This window comes from Zea mays, chromosome 7, assembly GCF_902167145.1.
Source record: "Zea mays cultivar B73 chromosome 7, Zm-B73-REFERENCE-NAM-5.0, whole genome shotgun sequence".
Lineage (NCBI taxonomy): Eukaryota > Viridiplantae > Streptophyta > Magnoliopsida > Poales > Poaceae > Zea > Zea mays.
Genome location: NC_050102.1, coordinates 144,721,976 through 144,732,376, shown reverse-complemented (window position 1 = coordinate 144,732,376; position 10,401 = coordinate 144,721,976). Strand labels below are relative to the sequence as shown.

The following is a 10,401-nucleotide window of genomic DNA, read 5'->3' as shown; positions in this document are numbered from 1 at the left end:
GTGCCTCCTTCTCATGGTGTTTGTTCGGGGTTTCAAGTAAGAAACATGGATTCATGCTTGACGTTGGTTTATGAAAATGACTCACAAGTCCGATCGATGGAAAAAATATTACGAAAAAATGTCACACATGCAAAAAAGAGAATTTAAATATAATACATTATTCAAACAAAAGAAATTGCATGCAAAGCTCTTCTTTAAATAATATTACCTCCATCCAAAAATATAATTCAAGAATCTCGGTGATACTTATCTACTACTACGCATTGTGTAAGGGTAGCAAGTGAGGTTGGTGAGAGATTTAGTAGATGTGTTTCCTGTCATAGATATAGACATAAACATACATGTGGTGGCTTTGTTGGTTTGTGAAGCAAGTATTAGGGCCATGATCCATTACCGCCCCTATGTACAGGGAAATGGGAATGAGCTTTGCGGGGAGGAAGAAATGAGAAAGACAAAACAAAGAATGTGAATGAGAGAACATAGAATGATGGCAGAACATGAAAATGAGAAACGCAGAACAAGGAATGGGAATGGTGGCAGAACGGGAATGACAGAACAGGATTGGTGGCAGAACACGGAATGACAGACTACTCTTGCAGCCTTAATAAGTAGTGGAGATTAAGTTTTTCAAGAACTATTGGAGTTGCTCTAAATTAAATGTTTCGTATATACAGTGTAGTAACTGCCGTACATCCAGAACCTAGAAGCAGACTGAATTTCTACACTTGCATGCAGCAATGTTAATTTTTTGTGTTCTTGCCACAAGTCGGATGCCCACTTTCCTGACAGATATATTAATCAGTTCCAAACCAGGGACACGATTCAAAGTTCCAAGCCCTAGAGAGATTAGACGTGCAATCTACCTAGTTCACACACGCGTTAGGCCACTCCCAGAGAACCTCGTAAGGCTGATCGCCATCCTTGTCCAGGCACATCGCTTCCTGGCCCTGCACCAGTCTTCTGAAAACAGCGATCTGGGAAGCGTAGCCTGGCTCCTCGCCTAAGCCACCGACGCCGGAGAATTCCACGCTGTAGCTATGCTTCACCGCGAGGCCAGTAGCCCAGCACTGGACTGTAGCCTGGTCCACTCGAACTTGTGGTCGTGATTGCGGAACTTGCAGGGACCAGTGCTTTCGTCTGCCTCGTCGTCCTTGTTGGGCATAGCAGACCCCTGGAGGATAGGATTGTATTTGTAGTTGGTGTGGAAACAATGAGCATGGTCGGGCGGAATGAGCTCAAGACGACGTTGCCAAATAAAGTCGCCTGGTCCTCCTCGACGTGCTCGATCACCTGCATTTCATATAGTCGAATCATGAACGCCAATTTAGTCTGTGTAGACGAGCATCCTATAGATATGTTTTATAGATGCATCAGCAACAACCCCTAACAATACGATCTGAGATGTTAATTGCAAAGCGTTTCATGTTTAGAAGGGACACCTTATGCGCTGAAACCAAATAAGAATACAATAGAAAAGGTCCAAGAGGTAAGGTCCGTCACCTCAAGACAAGTGCCAATATCAAACCCATATAAGCGAGAATCGTAGTCAGTTATTGATCTGTCATACAACACATCAGTTGGAACATTTGTCTGCGTCGTTGATTTTTTGCTCAGCTTCTGATGAAGGCTCTGCAATTCCAGGAGAGTCAAAACAAGCTAAAGTCATAATGCATACGGAAAGAACAAGATGGATGGAACATCAACAGCTAACAAGTCAAGGATATGCTTTGTACCTTTGCTGCACGTGTGAGGCCTTTTCGAGAAATATCAACGCCAACAAGCTTTTCCAGCGTGGTTGGATGCTCTAACAACGAATCAAGAAGGCTACCAGATCCACAGCCAAAATCAACCTGAAAATGCATCTTTGCAATGAAAAATAGTATTTTCCATAAATGAACAAGGGAATTAGGTGGAGAAATTACAAGTGTGGTAACATGCAGCTCGTTGATGTGCCGTACAACAAATTCGACTCTTTGTTTAGATAATGGAGGACTGAACAGGGCTTTCTCCATTCTATCTTCTAATGGTTCAGTTACCTGCAGAACCTTTACAGAGAACTCCAAGAAGCAGCTCTCTACAACAATGTTTAAAATATGTACACCTGCTGAAGCAGAATCAAAAAGATTGCTGAAATAAAATTAAAAGTTTAGGTGGCTCACCGCTAGATACATTGGAGAGGTCATGTGAGAACTCACAAGATGCAGCCATGATTAAATCCCTAGGAGGCAGTTCAGCTACAAAACGTGCAGTTTGATTCACTGACAGTTGAGTTACACATGATTCAAGCTGATTACTAACAGCACCCGTCCCAATCTCAAACTCAAACTCATTGTGGCTCTCCAACAAATATGTTTTTGCTTTATCCTTCGTCACAAGGGAAGCAGTATAACTTATACAAGTCAATGATCCATGGGACGGGAAAACACCAGAGTCTGGACCTTCAATGCGTGTTAACTTTGCAGTGCTTTCAAGGTGCTTCTTTTGTGTATCCATAGAAAATGATCCAACTGCACTGCACATTGCTGAATAACTGCCTCCATTCTTGCCATAAACAGGTAGACACATTGCAAACTCTTGAAGAAAAATATTTGAATGTACCTTGACACCAGCAGTAGACTCAGAAAGATATAGCTTGCCTGTTTTTGAGGTTAGTTTCTTAAAATAATTATTGAACCAAATCAAGACCTTCAATGAAGAATTCTGAATAGCATTAGATTCCTTGCTCCAAGTGTCAGCTGCAGAATACTCTAGTAAAATTTCTTGCTTCCGTGAACGTATGTTCACTTCACATTTAAAAAGATCTGGTTTTTCCTTGTTGATCCTGACATCATTGGTGTACTGATTTTCTGCGCTGCCTGCTGGCGCTCCTCTTTCTTCAGAGCTCAAAGCTGACATTAATGTATCACAGGAGACCCTACTGACATCAAAATGGGGCTCTGGCAACCTCTGAAGGCGACAAAATGAGCAAAGGAGATCTCGTGGAGAGAGGCCTTTCCAACTAAAACGAGAGTATGCAGATGGAAGCTCCGCTGCAAGAATCGAATCCCTAGACATCTTACAATTTCCATCAGGTAACTTGCCCAGAAGTATCCTGAGGCAAAAGCATGTCAGTGTGTCACTCTGAAGAACTATAGGAAGTTTGGTGCTTAAATAGTAGATAAAAGCAGCACAGACATGAAAGACAAACAAAACACGAGCCAACCTCTGCAGCTTGAATCATGTGATGATTCCTGAGAAAAAAAATGACCATATCTACTAACAATATAAAATGGAATGCATCTTGATTCATTGATTAGCATAGCGAAATTGTATTTAACAATGTCGTTGTATAGTTTAAAATGAAGGCTATGTAACCTGGAGTACAATTCAATGACTCTCTACTGATTAAAATGTGCAGGTATAGTTTAAAATGAAGGCTAGGGCAAAAGATCAAAACCAACATAGCAAAAGGTCCCAAGTAAAGTTATTTTCTCTTTTGTCACTGACCACATACATGCTCTATTCAAGAGCAGAGGTTGGGATTTGCTAGTTGATGTCGCCATCTCCATGAGAATCAAACGCATGTTTTTATATATCAGAAACAACATGTATATTTGGGGCTGCAAAATACAACCTTATCTCGAATGATGCTTTTCCAATTGTTCTGAAGTGAGACCAACGTTTAGCAAGAATAATGGAAAAGGCTTAGAAGTTAGGAATTTATTGTTTAGGTTTTCTTTGCCTACCTTGATACAAGAACATGAGAGGAATCAATTGATGAGAGCTCTACTACAACATATGCATCAGATAAAATTCTGATAGGAAATGACATCTCGTTGGTACCACTTCTTCAATTAAGACAAACAGGAGTGTTACACCAATGACATGATCCTTTTCAACATTTTAGAAAACGAACGGCATAGTTGTATATGAGCACAGAAAATGCAACTCTTTCCTACTAAAAAGTACCTTGTATTTTCTTTCTACAAAGCAATGTCATCCAATTGTAAGAAACTCTCACAACTGATCGAAATAAAATAAAATCCACAGAACTAATTGTTTTTTACCCCTGGCTTCTCTCCTAAAGAGCACCACCATGTCAATACAAAAAACAGGGTTCTTACTTCGATAAGCAATTAAGCATTAAGTAAATATCATTAAGCATTGACTCCTAAATACTCAATAGCTAGTAGCTACCTAGTTGTTTTGGACCACTTACAAACTCAATTTGCAGCGATGGAGATACGCTTGTCATGTTGTAGAGGAACCACCGTGCGCCAAAAACACAACCCACTCCATACAGTGTCCTCAGCGGCATGACCAACAGGGTACCTATTCCATACAACAATGGCTTCCCGACCATTGTTTTCGCATGCTTAGCAGCAAGGACAACTGCCCCCCTCATCTGCCAAAAAACAGAAACATGCCAAAATTTGTCAAGACCAAGAATTCAAAGAGAATTCCGGTATTGTTAAAGTAATTCATAACATTAACCACTAATCTGGCTTCAGCTCGAGCGTAGGCCACAAGAGTTGCAGCATCTACTCCCTTAACTCTCTACGCATCTCCAGTTCGAGCTCCAATTGCTCTGCTTCCACCCTTAGGACCCGCTTTCTCCTTCAGGATCCAAAACCTGTAGGAACACAAACTTGTGTAACCAAAACTGAGCAATAACAACAATAAATATAAAACTGAAAGAATAGATTCTGGAGTTGTAGACTGAGGAGCACCACCACATTCCATCAGAGTGGAGGCAACAAAAGATCTAGATTAGCCAAATCTCTTCGCCAAGCTCATTTGAGACATACGAAGTGATTTCTCATCATCACATCTAGCTCCTGCCATATAAAAAATGTCGTCATGAATACATGTTTTGGCCCCCCAAAATATACAATAAAAAACAGCATGAGACAGAAAGATACACTTTTTAGGAACTGTTTTCCTGCCTGTAATACCCAAAATGTATACGATGAGGATATAGTAAATCTCCTTATGTTGTGTGCCATATATTCATTATAACAAGAGCATACCTATAATTAAGAGTGATTAGTTAAAATAAAAGATACTAAAATGGAATATGCATCATGCTGAGGTTTTGCTTTGTGTGCATTTTGTGACAAGATAGAAATAATGTAAAAAGAATTATGTTGGTACCCAAATTGGAATTTGAATTCTAAAAGGAAATTATATAATTTGAGAAGAGAAGGAAAATACTATAACATATAGAGAAAATAAAAATACAAATAATGAAACTAATTTAGACCAGTATTTGAATTTGCATATTTAAAATAAATGGGAAAACTCATAACAAATTTTGGAATTCAAATTATGAAATCAAGTGGAAAGGAAAAAGGAAAGGAGAACTCTATATTCACTATAAAGAAAATATACATAGGTGTGCCTTCTCATACTAGCATCATTGATTTGAATATTTAACCTAAGTTACAAATTCACAACAAAGATTTGAATTCAGTGGATTATTTGAATTCAATTTGAATCCTTGTAAAATTGGGGAAAAGAAAGGGGCAAAAGAAAAAAAGAAAAGAATAAAACGAATCTAACCTAAGTGGGCCGGTCGCTACTATTCTGGCCCATAACCACCTTCACCTCTGCGCAGCCCAGTGGGATATGGGATCTGTCGCCGACGCGTGGGCCTTTTCGGTCAGTGAGAACCGGTTTCTGGTATGTGCGCGTGTGAGAAATGGGTGTGACAAGTGGGACCCACCTGGTGGCGACTACTCTGTCGTTCAGCTACCTCATCCGCTCCACGGGTTCGTCCTCAACTACAAGCGCGAAATCGATGGGAGATCTGTGGCGGGGTTGTTGAAGATCCGCTCGATGTAACTCAGAGACGATTCGACCGCGTGCATAAGTATAGATATCCATGGTCCGCGGCACCCTTCCCATCCCGTTAAACCTCTAGATGAACCCCCCCACGCCCAGCACAGAAAGATGGAGAGGAGAAGATTTGGCCGCCAACCCGAATCTGCCTTGCCGCCGTCGTCATAGCCGCGGTGCCCGTCCCGGGAGCCGCGCTGGGCTTGTAGGAGGGTGCTCGCGGACGGGGCAGGTGTGATTATGCGCTGGGTTCGGTGAATTTCTCATCGGCGCGGCACCATTGCCGTGCGCTTGGGGGTGCTGCCGCAGTTGTGACCGGTGTGGCGTCGCGGGGCTTTGGTGTGCCGCCGAGGTGAGACTCGGAATTGCGGGGTAGCTCATCGAGGTGTCAGCGTGCGCGAAAGGGCTCCTCGCCGGCGGAGATTTCTCGTCGTCGTTGCAAGCCACCGCGAAACTACCGAGCGTCGTGAGCTGGGTGTCTCCGCCGGCAATTTCTCGGTGAGTAACCCTCCAACAACTTCGCACTTACCTCCGCCTCGAGTAGCTAGTTTGGGAGAGACATTTCAGGCGTAGGATCGAGGTTCAGCTGGAACCGGTGATGCCGCCACCGCCGGTTATCGCGGGAGTCCTGGCGGCGCTGCCTGGACACCGTCGGGGTAGGTAAAGAAGGGCAGGGGCCGTAGGATCTTCAGGGACGGTTGCGATTAGATCTGGTGTCATCCCTGCGTCGGTTGATCTGAACCGGAGATCGGGGGATGGACGGTCGGCGTTAGTGTCCAGTTATTTAAAATCTGGGCCATCGATCTCTCGTTGGATGGCTCGAATTGCATACCGGTTCGTGATGTAATCTTGGCCACTGGTTCTTGATCTAGCGACTCAGATTCGTCCACTATTATGACTGCCTGGTAATTTTATAGATGAGCCCTCGGACTTCTTTTAATTGAACCCGCCGTCCACATGGGGATTCGCCTGAGTCACGGGAATACTTGCGCAGAGGCCCCTGCTTTCTATATAAATTGAGGCGCAGTCCAGGAATTAAATAAAACCAGAAAAATAGATTTAGAAATTGATTTTGAGAATAAAAATAATTGTAAAACTTGGGTAATTCATAGAAAATTCATACTAACTCCTTTTTAGTCCATTCCAGTTCCTATAATTTTGTAATATTATGATTTATCATCTAGTACCACTGTTTTCACATGAAAGTCCTACTAAAATTTATATCCTATTTAATCTTGCATAAAACACATAAAACCTTCAGAAATTCATAACTCTTCCGTTTTAACTCCGATTTGATCCGTTCAAGTTGCGTTAGTCTCGTAGCAACGCGTAGGTCATTATTATGCAGTATATTCTTATGTTTGGTGTGATGTTAATTTTATCTATACCATGTTTGTTTGTATTGCTACGACTAGCGCGAGGACACGTGTCATCTGAAAAGCAAGTTGGTACCTGGAATCTCAAGTGCCAGGCAAGTTGTGCCCTTGATCACTTACTTTTCCCAGTCATGTTCTTATTAATTTTAATGATCTGCATAGGTTAATTTTGATGGGAGCCTTTATGTTACCCCAGTTTTGATTACCTCTATACCTTGTTCACCCCTGAAATATTTTTGGGTAGTACTTGCTATTGCGTTATGTGGATTGGGTATGGAGATACACTATTCATGATTATTCTGTTATTATCTTGTTATTATTACTGTTCATGTTAAGATCATTAAATTAATGGGAACATGGAGCGACCACCCGGGAAAACAGTGCTACCACAAGGGTTTAATGGGACGCCCTTGGCTGATTAACTAGGAAAGCTAGTGGAGGTCTTCCTTACCCGAAAGGGGCAAGGGCAGTAGGGGAGTGGTCAGTGTAGGGAGGTCCTTGTTTGATTTTGCTGCGATGGCGGTCAGGCAAGAACCCTGCACTGGAGCTTCCTATAAACTGTAGCGGGATTTCTGAAGCTAGTGGAACTTTGTAAAGGCCTCGTAGTGTTACCCTGCCTCGCCTCCTCGGTAGAGGTGTATGGGATTGGCCGTCTCTTGGCAGATGGGTAACATGACTTGTGGGTAAAGATGCGCAACCTCTGCAGAGTGTAAAACTAGTATACTAGCCGTGCTCACGGTCATGAGCGGCTCAGACCCTCACATGATTAAATATGGAACTTAAATTTAATTTGACATTTGCATCGCATTTGGGGTTATTTTACTATTACTTTTCTTTATTATTAAGGTTTGGTATTTACTTACACCTAGTAATTGCTAATAAAATTTTGACCAACTTATAAAAGCAATGCTCAGCTTCAGCCTTTATTTCATTGATCGGCCTTACACTACATGAACTCCCACCTTTGGTGAGTTCATGCCACATTATTCCCCATGACTTGTTGAGCTATGAACGTATGTGAGCTCACTCTTGCTGTCTCACACCCCCCACAGGAGAAGAACAGGTGGTCGAAGAGGAGCCGCCTAACACTGAGGCATCCGACTTGATCTAGGTGGCGTTTCTCAGTCGACATTGGCGCCGACGATCCTTAGTTCGTTTTATATTTACCTTTATTTTGTAATAAGTCTTCCGCTATGTAATAATTACTCTGATGTTTTATGACATTTATCTCTATACACTCTGTTATTATATATGTTGTCTTCTTTGGCGCATGTATGAGATGCACCCGGCTATGTCCTTTAAATCCGGGTGTGACACTGCCATATATTTCTCACCAATTTATACTGCTGGTCTTCCCAATTGGTAACTGTTTTCCAAATCCTGCTTGATTAACTAAGCTTGCATTCCCACATCTCAAATCACTTAGCATAAGAAAGCAGAACAGAAAATCATTCCACAAACACTACTTGATTAACTAAGCTTGCATTCCCATATCTCAATTCACTTAGCATAAAGAAAGCAGAACAAAAAATCATTCCACAAACACTCACATCGATGCAGCCCTTATAAAGATGCTCCCTCCAGAACCACCTCCACCCTTCTCATTGCTATCCCCACCGTTGGCGAGAATTGTGCCATTCATGACCAGGTCCTCAGCAAACAGCCACATGATGCCACCACCGGCACCACCATAGTCCTTCTCAACGCTGGTCGAGCCCCCTTTGCTCCCGTAGCTCCAGGGGTGTTTGAGGTCAGACCATGCATAGGCATCGCCGCCCCCATGAATCCTCCTGCGTCTGCCCTTGCTTGACGAAGCAGCTGGCGCCACGGCCACCGTGCCCGCCACCGTCGCCGTGCGTCCCCATGGGAACGCCACTGATCCGGTCAGGCGGATCACCAGCGAGCGCGGTGGTATTCACAACGACCGTTTCAGCGACCGTGATGTTGGTGGCAACCAGCGAGACCCTGCCGGTTGTGACGCAGACGCCGCGGCTGAGGCGCACCTCGCCTGAGAAATTGGCGGATATAACGCACCCGTACTTCTCGCAGGTCAGGGAGGCGCCAGAGAGGAGCATGAGGCTGCCGTTCCTCGTGATGTAGACGTCGCCGTCCAGCTCCACTTCCTCGGAGACCTCACAGCGCGTGTGGAAGTCCCACTTCCCGTGGAGGTCCCCCTCACATGTCGCCGTCGGTGACGGCGGGTCCGGGGGCGGGGGCGGGAGCGGGGGCGACGACGGCGAGTAGTCGTGCCACATCAGGATCAAGTACGAGTCCGGCTCCGCCCGATCTGAAGCCTCCGCTCCGCCGCCCCGGCCGAGGTCGGCGTTCCCGAGAACCGCGCCGAGCAGCAGCAAGAGTTGGAGATTGAAGAGGGGACAGAGATGACAGGCCATGGAGGGGGGAGGCGGGGCGGCGGCGGTTCACGCGGGGTGGGGGAGGGGGAGGCGGGGGGACGAACGTGGGCGTGGGCAGGCGGACGGTGTAGATTTACGGAAGCGAGCAGACGGTGCAGATTCACCGAAGGCAGAACCAGAGAGGCAGTCTACCCCTTGCAGCCTTAATAGTAGTAAAGATTCTTATATGTAATAATGTGTTTGATAACATAAGAAACGATTAATATCAAATTTCATCTATATATATTTTAAAATATTAGATTTGTTCGAAAAAGTCGGTACCCGTTTTCATCCAACATAGCTCATTCCAGTAGCACGTGGAGAGCGCGGAAGGCGTAGAAGCGAGCGGTCGCGTTGGTTCGCGTGCTCTCCGTTCCTCCTCCTTGTAGCCTGTTCTCTCTATATACTAGGTGAGTGTCCGTGCGTTGCAACGGAACCGTATAATAACACGATAACCAAAGAATGAGATAGAGATTTGCCTGTTTCCATTATACGAGTGTACTGAATATACATGTAAATGAAACAATTCCTGAACTAATGGACCAACACAAATGAAGAAGAAGAAAAGCAGAGCCCACGTATGCGGCGTAGAGCTCGATCTTGTTCTCGTTCATGACGTCAAAGAGGAGCTTCTCGCCGCTGGTCGCCTCCGCCCGATCTACCGGGAAGGAGCCGTCGGCACCGGGCTTCAGCTACCGAGCATCACAGAGTGCAGACCAAACAAATAAGGACTCCAGCGACCATGCATACTCCCGCTTCGGCGTTGGAGGAAGGGCAAGAGAGAGAGAGACAGGCTTACCCCGATGAAGCTGATG

General features: G+C 44.5%; 1 long non-coding RNA gene and 2 pseudogenes across 1 annotated transcript; all 3 read right to left on the bottom strand.

Annotated features, from left to right (window-relative positions):
- Nucleotides 1-692: 692 nt before the first annotated feature.
- On the bottom strand, nt 693-4,297 carry LOC103634237 (small RNA 2'-O-methyltransferase-like; annotated as a pseudogene).
- A 52-nt stretch (nt 4,298-4,349) lies between these two features.
- LOC103633008 (uncharacterized) lies at nt 4,350-4,713 on the bottom strand. The gene is made up of 2 exons (XR_556275.3): nt 4,474-4,713; nt 4,350-4,384 (listed from the first exon to the last, which is right to left on the bottom strand). It is a non-coding gene; the product is annotated as an uncharacterized lncRNA (long non-coding RNA).
- A 3,796-nt stretch (nt 4,714-8,509) lies between these two features.
- LOC103633009 (uncharacterized) lies at nt 8,510-9,586 on the bottom strand (annotated as a pseudogene).
- Between the last annotated feature and the right edge of the window lie 815 nt (nt 9,587-10,401).